This window comes from Sphaerodactylus townsendi, linkage group LG02 (genome assembly GCF_021028975.2).
Source record: "Sphaerodactylus townsendi isolate TG3544 linkage group LG02, MPM_Stown_v2.3, whole genome shotgun sequence".
Taxonomy (NCBI): domain Eukaryota; kingdom Metazoa; phylum Chordata; class Lepidosauria; order Squamata; family Sphaerodactylidae; genus Sphaerodactylus; species Sphaerodactylus townsendi.
In genome coordinates, this window is record NC_059426.1 from 31,240,919 (window position 1) to 31,252,997 (window position 12,079).

The following is a 12,079-nucleotide window of genomic DNA, read 5'->3' on the forward strand; positions in this document are numbered from 1 at the left end:
GAGCAATTGTTACATTTTAATGACAGTATATCATAATTCTCTACAAAACATGAGAATTTGTGCCTGGACCTGCCCAATCTCATTCAGTGCTCTAACCATTGCATTACACCTCATGGTTTTTTGTTTTCATAAACTAGACCTGTAACAGTGGTCTGTGGTGCTAGAGAGTCACTCAGACTGAACTCCAGATGTGGAACCAAGTCCTGTATATTACTGTGTGTGTGTAAAAACAGATTCTGCATATCACAAAGGGAGAGGATATGCTTGTTCTTCTGGATGGTTAACTGGTAAAACAGAGTAAACATGAATTGTTTGTCTTTCTGTTTTCTTGAAACGCAAGAAGAACTTGGGTGTATCTCCCACAGTAAAATTTATGTGCTTTCTTGCCCCACAAAAAACTATTTTTGGAAGCAAAATGGTTCCTGGATGCATATAAGAACATCTATCTCTCATGATTATTACAATTAAGTTTGGCTGTGAGACTTTAATGACTGCATTTTCATGCGATGATTTATGAACCGATGTGCCCTTTCTGGATGAAAACAAAAGGGACAATCTGTCAGTGTAAGAAGCCTTTGCATCCATTTTTAGAGGTTTTTTTAATGGATAATTGTTGTGGCATGGTACAAAAAGAGGAGTATAGTCAATTGAGCAACTGTTTCTTGACAGCAAACTCGGTTTAAGTATCTTCAAGGCATTTTTCCAGAAATCAAATCTGAATCCAGAAGAGCATTTCAACTCATGTTTTGTGAGGAGAATCTCTGTCTCAGTCTGATGTACTGACCTGTTGCTTTTGGGGATGGGGGGGAGGCGGATAAATGTTACTGATCCGGCTATTAATGATCAACCCGCTACTCTACAGCAAACAAAACCTTTATCCTTTCTGCCTTCTGATGCAGCGTGCGTATCAAATCAGCTACTAAGGATGAGTTTTATAGGCAGAAAACATGCATGAGAAGACAGCATTATGTCCTAGATTTTACCCTCGGTACCTACTGTTTCTTTCAAGGAAACTGATCTCTGTAGTCTGGAGATCAGTTGTAATCTTGAAGAACTCTATATCTGGAGTTTGGCAACTATTCTAGGCCCATTAGCTTCAGCTGTGATAGAAGGGTGTTTACTGTGGATTGTACTTCTGGTTGTGCACAAAAAGCAACATGAAGCCAAAGCAAAGTATGTGTGCAAAGTTTTATGTTAAGAGTTTGCACTTGCACTTGCACACAATAAAGTATTTATTCCCGTATGAATCTCTGACTTCAGGATCTAGTTGGTTCAAAAGCCTCAGCAGGGATCTCTCAATGACATAGGTTTTACCTGTCTTGATGCATCCTGACTGAATAATACCTTTAATCCAAAATGATGCCGGTCTCTGCTAAAAGAAATACATAGTGCTGTAATCAGCGTAGGGCCTTGGTGGCGAACCTATGGCACTCCAGATGTTCATGGACTACAATTCCTATCAGCCCCTGCCACCATGCATCCCCTGGCAGGGAATGATGGGAACTGTAGTCCATAACATCTGGAGGGCTGCGAGTTTGACGCCTGTGCCCTAAACTGACCAGTGGTGTTTCCTTTGCCACCCAAAATATCCCAAGCTAGTGTTCAGGGATCTTCTTTTTTTGTCTGCTGCCACCATTAAAGAGAAGGAACTTGGTCTGAGGGGAATGTCCTTCAGAGTCCCATATACAAAAATGGAGGGAACTCAAATTGGTTGGGACTCTAGCCACACAAACAGACACTCTTCAATCTCTCACACACAAACGCAGGCTGGCATGAGGGTAACTTGAACATAACAAATGAAATTTATTTTGAAAACAAAAGAAAAGCTTCTTAAACTGGCTCAGAGAGGTACTAACGCTTGATGGTTTCAGAGAGGTTCTTTTCACTTAAAAGTTACAGAGCTTCAGATATAACTGAGGTTTCTCAGACCTAACGCACACTCAGACACACACAGGTGTCTCTCAGAAACGACTTTGCTTTAATATACTTTACTTTTGCTCACAGACACACCCTTGACCTTATTTCTTCCACTACCCACTGTTTCACACACCCTCAGTCCTGGCCCTGTGAGTTTCAGGCATTACACAGCCTCCCTCACTCACACACACCAAACCCGCTCTACCTAGAGGTTTTGGGGCTTCCCAGACTGGTGTTGTACAGGGGCTGGACAGACTCCTAGGTCTGGTCAGTGTCTACTGACAAGCCTCTGGCCGGCTCTTCGCTCTTTACCAAAAAGCCAGTGCCTTCCTTCCCCTCACAAGCTTCCTTCGCTTGAGGAGAGTCACCAGAATCCTGCCAGCTATCTGAGCTGGACCAGAATTGCTTTTCACCAGAGACAGAGTGGAGAGACTTCACTCCACAGACTCTGCTCTCAACTGAACACCAGCTGTTCTCTTCAGAACTCTCCCCACATAACTCTCTGACAGGCTCTCTCTGTCTTTCTGTTTATCCAGCAGCGTTTTAGCGCCCCCTTACATTGGCCAGGGGCAACAGTGCCTTCCATCGACCAATCACCTTGCTTTTATTTAAATAAGGGCCTGCTGCCTTATTTTGACTGTCACCCAGGCCTCTTTAAGCAGGCCTGCTTCACACCAGCCCTTCAGGGTGGGGCAAGTCCGTTACAACAGGCTTTAAAGACAGGCTGTGGAGACGACGCGACTTGCAATGTCTTTCTCAGTAGAGTAAACCAGTTGACTTCAATGGACTTAGGAGGGTGCAACTGTGCTTAGGATGACACTGCAACAAGCTTAAGTGTGCTCTCAATGCAAGAGAGACAACAGCACAACTTTTCTTTGTGGGCCTGAAATATAAATCTGCCATCTTGTTCGGCTGTGTTTCATGGGATTTCTGGATAGACAGTGATGCTACTTACTAACACCTTCATTCTCTGTTCTCACAAATTTCACAGCCTTGTCACTTTATAAGAGTCAGTTAAGTTGAGGACAGTTTTCAGAATGCTGGAAATGCCAGTAGTGTGTGACTTCCTTCCTCTGAAAGACTTGCAGCAATAATGTGGAATCCTCTTTCGCCAGTGTGCTTAGCCAGAGCATTGCCAAAGCCACTGCCACGTCCAGTGATGAAGACATATTTTCTCTCAGACCTTTCTGTTCCATATTCTGATAAACTAGCCAGTGACAAGCAAAAGCATGCATGCCAAAAAATCCTGTCAGACCTCCATCTGAAAGCAAGGGCAGTAAACAAATGGTGGCAGCAGTGTATGCATCTGCGAAACGTGTCTAATTGTTTTCTCCAATCTGGGTCCTTGAAAGAGGCCTTTGTTTCTCATGTCAGCCTCATTTAGTCTTACTGTAAATAAAATTGGCAGCTAGAGAATTTGGCACAAGCTGAATGGCGTATGTGAATAACAGGCTTTGGAAGAGATCGCCCCAAGCTCTATTTCAATATCACTCAGTGTTTGCAAGATGCACCTGCTCTGCATTGGCCCCTTTCTCCACTCTGTACCTCCGTGTGAATGTGGGGCTTAACTGGCCTGCTACAGTGAGTGCTTATTATTCAAAGCAAGGTGGAAAGGGGAAGAAGGGGGGAACTAAAAGGCAAGTATGTCTGTCCTCAGGTTCTGGTGAATAACAATCATGCTATTGCCAAGAAAGCCTTTTTGCAATAGGACTGCACCTGGGGCGCACATGCCCTGAATCCTTGCCACAGCCCCACCCCGGAATGCCCCACCCCCAGAATGCCTGGCCACGCCCCTGTCGTGCCCCGCCCAGCCCCATTGGCGCTACGCCACAGTTTGAATCCCACCACCATCGGAACCTGTTTCTAAAATTTTTGAATCCCACCACTGACTATAAGTAAGAATATTGGCCTTTTCCACACAACCAAAACAAAATGTTTTGAGGCAGGAAATAAAATGTTTCCTCAGAGCAATTCTGCAATGTTTTTAGCCCAGAACATTTTATTTCCAGCCTGAAAATGGTTTAAATGCATCCTCTATTTTAATTATTCTTTTTCTGAAAATGTTTTCAAAATGTTTTCATTTGGCTGTGCGGTCTCTTTAAAACGTTTCCCACCCCTCTCTGCAGTCAACATATGTTCTCCTCTGTTTTCTGAGCTCGCTCCATCTTCTCACCTGCTTATTTTCATCAGGTTTTTTTAAATTTTGGGGGGTGATACCTTTGAAGCTTCAAATGCACGACCTATGAAGAATCTCAGCACAAGGCTTTGAAGTATCAAAGCATCATATCCAGAGAAGTTTTAAAAAACCCCAGAACAATTGGTTTCATTGTCAAGCTGCTTTTGCCATTTGGAAGTTTTCTGAATGGGCCGCTCTCCACTCACCATAAGCCACGGGGTCACCTCTTTATAAGACACGGGGATCCTGGACGCTCCCCACATCGCCAGCGGCCACTGCGCAGCTGCCAAGAATTTGCTGCTCTCCCACCTCCTTGGCGCACGTCAAATTAGGTCCTCTAAAAACAGCAACATTTTCAAAAACCCCGCGGGTGCTGCGGGGTGGTGGGGAACCTTGGCTGATTCACTGTGACGCACAGCTTTCCGGCCAATCAGGAAACAGGAACCGCCATTTTGTTAAGGGAGGGTGTCCCGGGCAGAAAGTGCACAAAGTGATGACATAGACACGAGTCGACATCCTCGTTTCATGGCACGTTCAGGGAAATTGTGACGTGTGCACAACGAGACGTACCAACGTTGCTCTTTTTTTACTCAAGCTCCGACTGAAGCAAGCGCGAAGCAAGTGCGACCGGCGATTTAATACTGACGTCAGCATGTGCCGATGTCTCAAAACAATGCCTCCAGCCTACCGAAACCAACTTCTCGTCTCAGCCAATAAAAATGGAGGCCCACCTTCAGCCGGCCGCAACCTCCACGTGAACGTGACGCACACGCGTGCCAGCCAACCAGAACGCTCGATTGCAACGGGAGTCTTGCTGTAGAACCCCGCACTATTTCCTGAAAGGCTGATGAGTGGGGAACAAATGTCTCCGTGGTCAAAAGCCACGGAGGCTTCTCTACGCGGGGTCGCTGCAGGGTTGCACACAAAAGAGGTAAGTGGGGAGTGGCCCAATGTTTGCTAAAAAAAAAATCTAGTCTCCTATTACTGAAGCCCATTAGATCAGCAGAGAGGAAGTCTTTATTTTATTTTTTATTTACTTTGGATTTATATCCCGCCTTATCCCCAAAGGGCTCTGCGTCTTTCCCTCTCCCATGTCCCTAAAAATGGTTGTAGTTATTAACTAGGCCACCATGCCATGAATAAGAAAAATATAGTTTATATTTGCTCCCTCTGGAAAAGTAAGCAATAATCTTTGTTTATATCATTTATGAATTTTGCTTTATCTATTCACCACAGATAGTGAGGAGTGGCCCTCTGATGTTGCGTGGATCTTATATTCAGCAGGGCATACCTCCTGCAAATTAGGTGCTATTTATAAGGTTGTTTTTTATTCACTTGTGCTCTTTTAATTTAATGTCTTTTGTTAAAGCTAGGGATCCAGAAGGAACAGGAAGTGCCACTTAACCCTGGAAATCTCCCCCTTCCAGGATTCTCTAAGCTCTTCTGGGGCTAATTTCCTTTCCCTCTTTTTCTCCTTTAGAGGAAGAAGAAGAAGAGTAGGTTCTCATGAAGAGGCCCTTAAGTATGTAGAGACATTTACCTTTCTGCAAGAAGACCTGTTTTGTGGCTTTTCTCACCTGCACAGAAGTCAGCCCATTTACTCTTGACGGTGATAAGTGTAATCAAATTGCAGCTGAGCTGTGGTAACCCCATAGGGATTTCAATGCAAGAGGCACATAGAGATGGTTTTCAATGCTTGCTAATTTGTAAGAAAACCTTGGACTTCTTTGGTGGTCTCCTATCCATGTACTAAGCAGGGCTGACCCTGCGTAACTTCCAAGATCTTCTGAGAGTGAGTTAGCCCAGCCCTTCCTGGTCAGGTCTATTTACTGTTAGAGGTAATTGTACATCTGCTGAAGGAGAGCTGACCCACAAAAATTAATGTCACAATTTATTGCTGTATGGTTCTACTAGGCTCACTGTTGTTCTTTGCCGGAATTATTTTCCAGAAAGATCTCAGTATTAAATACATTGTGATAATTGTTGTATTATATCCTGTGTTTTCTTTGATTGTGTTCTGAATGCTAATAAACGTGATTGCTTTATCAGCCCTTTCCTCCCTAAACTAAGAGGGCTCATTGTTGAAAAATGAGCATTCTTTTTTCTGTCAGATCAGAATCAGCACATGACCAGCTTGGTTCCTAGAGTTCTCCTTATAACCATGTGGATCAGAGACCATAGGATAGGAAACTTTTATTTATGTTATTTTTATATTGCCGTCTTCAAGGTTTTTGTATTTGGCCTAGAGAGCCCCCGCCCCCCTGCCCACTTTATCACTTTGAGGTGGAGGGTTCTCCAACATAATGAGCAGCCATACAGAACTGATCAAAGTTTTGGCGTGACTTTCTGCAAGCTTTGCAGAAGAAACTATTGAGAAAATACAGCAAGTCAGGCGGATTAAATCCAGAGATTGGGAACTAGTAAAGCGTGGAATTGGAGAACTATTTTATTTCTTAAAGCTGACTTTTGATAGACATTTCATGATAGCGAGATCCACTTGGAGGTCCTGAGAGCTGCACGTGCACATTTGATTGCATAGCCACTCAAATAACTCAAAAAGTCACTGTGTCAGTAACTCTCAAAAAAGTTGCTAAGGAAAAAGCCGGTTGAACTCATGGATCTGAATCTAGGTTGTCACCTGTCTATCCACAGAAGGCAAGAACGTATGAAGCAGGGCTCAAAGCATTACTATAACAGTCAGGTAACTTCATATGGGAGGAGGTGCTCCTTAGGATATGCTGGATCCAAACCATTTAGGGCTTTAAGCATCAACACCAGCACCTTAAATTGGGTCTAGAAACAAATTGGGAGCTGGTATAGATGGACCAAGCAATGTGGTTGTTATGACTCACATGATTCCAGTTATCTTGGAATTGATAATATGGGATTAGTTACATCATTATTAATGGTGGTAAGAATGTGTATAGCAAACTGATGAAAATCAAAGGACCCACTATCAGTAATGGGCTGGAATGAAAAAACTCTGAATGTGTCACTTCTTCTTACAATAATGTGTGTGTGTGCATGTGTGTGTGTGTGTGTGTGTGTGTAAAGTACCATCAAGTTGCAGCTGACTTGTGGCAACCCCATAGGGTTTTCAAGCCAAAAGAGGTGGTTTGCCATTACCTTCCTTTGCATAACAACTTATTATAAAAAGGCAAACAAATGTTCCATATTAGTCATCTTTCAAATTTTAGGTTTGTTTATAGAACATTTGTGTGTCTTCAAGTCACAGCCGAACATGGCAACCCCATAAGGTTTTCAAGGCAAGAGACTAACACAGGTGGTTTGCCATTGCCTTCCTCTGCACAACTTATTATAAAAAGGCAAACAAAATGATCCGTATTAGGCTTATTTCAAACTTTAGGCTTTGTTTATTGAGCGTGTGCATGTGTGTGCCTTCAAGTGTGTGCCTGCAAGTTGATTTATAGGGTTTTCAAAGCAAGAGACGTTTGGAAGCAGTTTGCCATTGTCTGAATCCAGGTATTCCTTGGAAGTTGCCCATCCAAATACTAACCAGGGCCAACTCTACATAGCTTCTGAAATCTGGTTAGATCAGGCTAGCCTGCGGCTATCCAGATCAGGTACAGAGCATAGGAACAATCACATTAGTGATTCTGTTAGGTCGTATGTGTTTTCTTTGATAAATACCATTATTTACTGTCTAACCTTCATTCTGTTGTGCCCGAGGACAATTTTTCAAGTTTGAGTCTGAGTTTCTTTTTAAAAATGCTTCCGACTACACATTCAAATGTTACCTGTGAAGGAAACATGTATCATTATTTGTGCATCATCACATTTTGTGGAGCTTGGGGTTGTGTATTGATGACTGCTTGAATTTTGGCACAAACCTCCTTTTAGCAGCGGGTGTGGTAAAGTGGTTAAGAGCAGGTAGACTCTTATTTGGAGATCCAGGTTTGATTCCCAGTTGCTCCACCTGACCAGTGAATTCTTATCTAATGAGCAGATTTGTTTGCCCACTCCTACATTCCTGCTGGGTGACCTTGGGCTAGTCATAATGCATTAAAAGGAATATTTGCATACTGTCCTCTTCCTTCCCAGTAGCTTCCAATTTAAAATGCACTACATTTTGTAATGCTTGTAAATTGTCGCTATGAGTTGCTATAGAGCTGTTTGCACAACTTACTGAACCATATTGGCACCTTGTGATACAATAAAAGGTTATTGTACAGAGCTAAGAAATAGAAAAACAACCGGTTCTTCATTGATTCTTCCTAGTACAGAAGATCAAGTCTCACTATCAGGCAGACACTGATTTTTGAGCCAAACAGACCAAACAGATTCATAAATGATCTGCAACTGAGAGTAAGCGGACAAGTTTGCAGATGACACCAGATAATTCAGGATAGTGAAAACCCAGGCAGATGATAAAGAGCTCCAAAGGAATCTCTTCAAACTGGGTGAGCGGACAATGGACAACAATGTGACTTATGAGATTTCCTGTATGCGTTAAGCAATACAGATTGGACTAGCACAAAGTTTGAGTCTGAGCAATACAGTTGAGTCTGAGCAATACAGATTGGACTAGCACAAAATTTAAAGTATATTTTGATGGGATCTGAACAGGCAGTGAGTGTCCAGGAAGAGATCTTAGGGGAACAGTCTGCTGAAAATATCAAGTATGTGTGCTGCTGCTATTAAAATGAAAAGGCAAACTCCATTATTAGGAAAGGGACTGAAAACAATTTGTATGCCTAGATCTCAGGTCTCGCCTCATTTGGAATACTGTGCACAGTTCTGATTGCTTTGTCTCAAAAAGGACATAGCAATGCTGGAAAAGGTCAGAAAAGAGCAACCAAAGTTATCAAAGAGTTGGAGTTTCTTGTGACAAAAAGCTAAGGAGTTTGGATCTTTTTAATTTAGAAAAGGAAATGACAAAGGAGGGGACGTGATATACATATCTAAAATTAATGTATGTTGTGAAAGAAGTGAATAGAGATAAATTTTTCTTCCTCCCCTGTAATATTAGAACTTGGGGCCACCCAATGAAAGCAATAGATCCAGGATGGACAAAAGGAAATTCTTTGGCAGTCAATGAGTAATTATATTCACTGCCAGTAGAAATAATAATGCTCACTAGCACAGATGGAGAAGTCCATCAATGGCTACCAGCCATGATGTTTAAATGAAGCCTTCATATTTAAGAGCAGTAATTTTTTAAATATCTGTGCAAGAGGGAAACAAGAAAGGAAGGAGGCTCTGGCATCCATGCCCATAGGTCTTGGGGGGGGGGGTGTTCATCTGGTTGACCATTGTGTGAAACAGGAATGTGGAAAAGGCGGCTATTTTTATGTTCTTGTAAAAGTGAGTGCTGTGTTCCATATGCTGATGTTTCCTCCTGGATACAGCCCAACATGTATAAAATATTTGCATCCAGTATTCAAGCTCATGTACTCTTGCACTATGAGATAGGTGATTAGAACGTTTGGCTCTTGTCCATTGGCTCCCACCCTCAGGGGAGGGGAGTGAGTGAGGGGGGCATGCAAGGGAGGGGGTCCAGCATCTGGACATGGCCCACCCACCCTAGCAGAGGGAGAGGGAGGGGAGAGAGGGGGAGGGGTGGCATGCAAGGGGAGGGAGTGAGGGGTGGCATGCTAGGGAAGGGCTTGAGCACTTGGCTAAACCTAGGGTTTAAGGACCTTGTAGACCAAGAAGGAATCAGATGTACAGGTAAACATTATGCAGATAGCAAGATGTTCCTTCGAATTCCCTTCCTTTGCTAGCAACCCTAGGTTTATGTAGATGACAGTGAGCTGTTGTTTTCGCACAGTTAATAAGTATCTAATAGATGTCCCTGTGTAATCCATGACACTGTTCAAAGTGTAAAGAACTCTAGTACAGGAGTGTGCTTCTGTTGACGCTATCTAGGGTTATCCCAACAGTCCTCCCTCCAAAGAGGAAACAGAAACCAATGAGCACAAGTGTCCCTCTGTGTTAATATCACAGTGTCTCTTTGATGACCACAGAGAAAAGGATCCAATTACTGATCTCCATCCAGTACTTATGGGATAAGGGGGCGGGACTCGAGATTATCTCCATGAACTTTGGCACTGCTACCCTGGAAATATTGATAATCAGTGGAAAGGGGCAGAATAGAAGGGAGGATATGGATACAGAAGTCCCTCCTCACATCTTCATGCAAATGTCATTCTGTCAGATCTGGCAGTTCTTGGCTTTTTTAGCTTGAAGCTGACAGCCTGTGGCTGTTGCTGAACCAACCCGCTGGTTTCAAAACCTGTTCAGGATACAACCTTGGGTGTTTATTTAATTGTAATTTGGCTGTTTAAAGTTTGCTTGTTAAATTATATCTAGGTGTTGTTGTAAGCTGCTTTGGGTCCCAGTTGGGGAGAAAGGCCGGGCAATAAGTTACCTAATCAGAATTTTTGCTTATTTACCTTGCATTTTGGAGAAACTTTCCCCCTGAAAAGCTAGCAACAAGGTTATACCGATGATTCTTCTTAAGGCAAAGAGAAAGTCGACTGAAGAATTTCTTGAGCATTGTTCCAGAATACTACGTTATATTTACACAGATGTTGGCTCCCTAAGAATATTTTGCCATAGCTATAGAATAGAGGCAGAATGCGACGAATGCACAATTTCTTCTTGAATTCCAACATTAACTACACATGAATCATTGAACATTCATGGTGTTATTTATATGAACAAATATTTTCATAGGCATCTAGTATAGAAAATGTAGATGCTGCCTCTTCAGAGAGCTGTTGGAGGCAGCTCACAAGTAAAAAGAAACATCTAAATCAAACTATTTCAAATAAGTCATTAAAAAACAAGCCAAGCCATAAACCTTGACAGAACAAACCATGAATAGTCTAAGATGACATTGATAAAACAGTTCTGAGCCATAAAAAGGCTTTTAAAAATGGAATTGGTCAGTAAAAGAAAAGGACCAATAGTAGATTCACGACTTGGTCCATTTCATATAACACTTAATCAAATTAAAAATAAAACCTTATGTAAGATAGCAATAAATAATGTAATTCTCCAAGTTAAATAAAGAATAAAAAATAACCCTGATCACTGGTGCAGTTGGGAAGACTCTCTACTGATCATTTACTAGCATTCTTTTTTGCAACACTTATCATGCAAGAGCCAATTACTACAAGTGTTGCAAACAACTTCCTTAATTAGCTGCAAAACAGAAGAGATGAAGAAATAAGGCTCAATTCCCAAGAGGTACCGTTAGTCTATTGCTGCCTCCAGGCTGAGTTCAACTGTTAGAGAGGTAGAGCTGCACTTTTTTCTCCACACAATGAGATTGCCGTTTAATCAACTTTTATCCCAGCTGTGAAAGAGTGCTGAAAATGGAAAGAAAAACACGAAATCCTATGGAGGATGGAGTAGGACCAGGAACAGTGAGAGGAGCCAAACAAATCTGGGAATGGAAGAGCGGAAGTTAAGATTCAGAGGGTGGTCATGTTGGTTTGCAGTAGAACAGCAACCCCAGAAATCTTGTTGGTCTCTTGGTTGCTACTGGACTGGAGTCTAGCTGTTCAAATGAAGTGGTTAAAGAATATGGTTTTGAGCTGGTTGGCATGTTTGTCTGAATTTATGGAAAATGGTATCCCTCTTAGTGTTGACAGGTTCAGGCTGGGAGATTCCTGGAGCTTTGGGGGTGCCATGGAGGCTGGGGAGGAGAGGAACCAAACTGGGTAAATTGCCATAGAGTCCATCTACCCTCCAGGGAACTGATCTCTGTATTCTGGAGATCAGTTGTAATTTTGGGATATCTGCACACCCCACTTGGAGGCTCACATCCCCAATCTATGAGGTAAATTATCTGGGTGCAACCCTGAATGAAGGCCTACATATGTACCTTCTGTCAATGGTGGGTGCTGCTTCGTGTTACAATTTGGACTGAAATGTACGATATGCCTGAGATGTGTTGGGTTATGGGTGAGCAATCAGACTTGTAATCAGACATGCATTGTGGAAATCATCTTAAAC

The 12,079-nt window shown here is 42.6% G+C and overlaps 1 protein-coding gene across 1 annotated transcript in view; it reads left to right on the forward strand.

Moving 5' to 3' along the window:
- Window positions 1-8,346: 8,346 nt before the first annotated feature.
- The window catches only part of ABCB11 (ATP binding cassette subfamily B member 11), an 87,687-nt gene continuing 83,954 nt past the window's right edge, over window positions 8,347-12,079 (forward strand). Inside the window, exon 1 of the mRNA XM_048486031.1 lies at window positions 8,347-8,514. The gene's annotated coding sequence lies outside the window, so the exon portion shown is untranslated. The remainder of the gene's footprint in view (window positions 8,515-12,079) is intronic.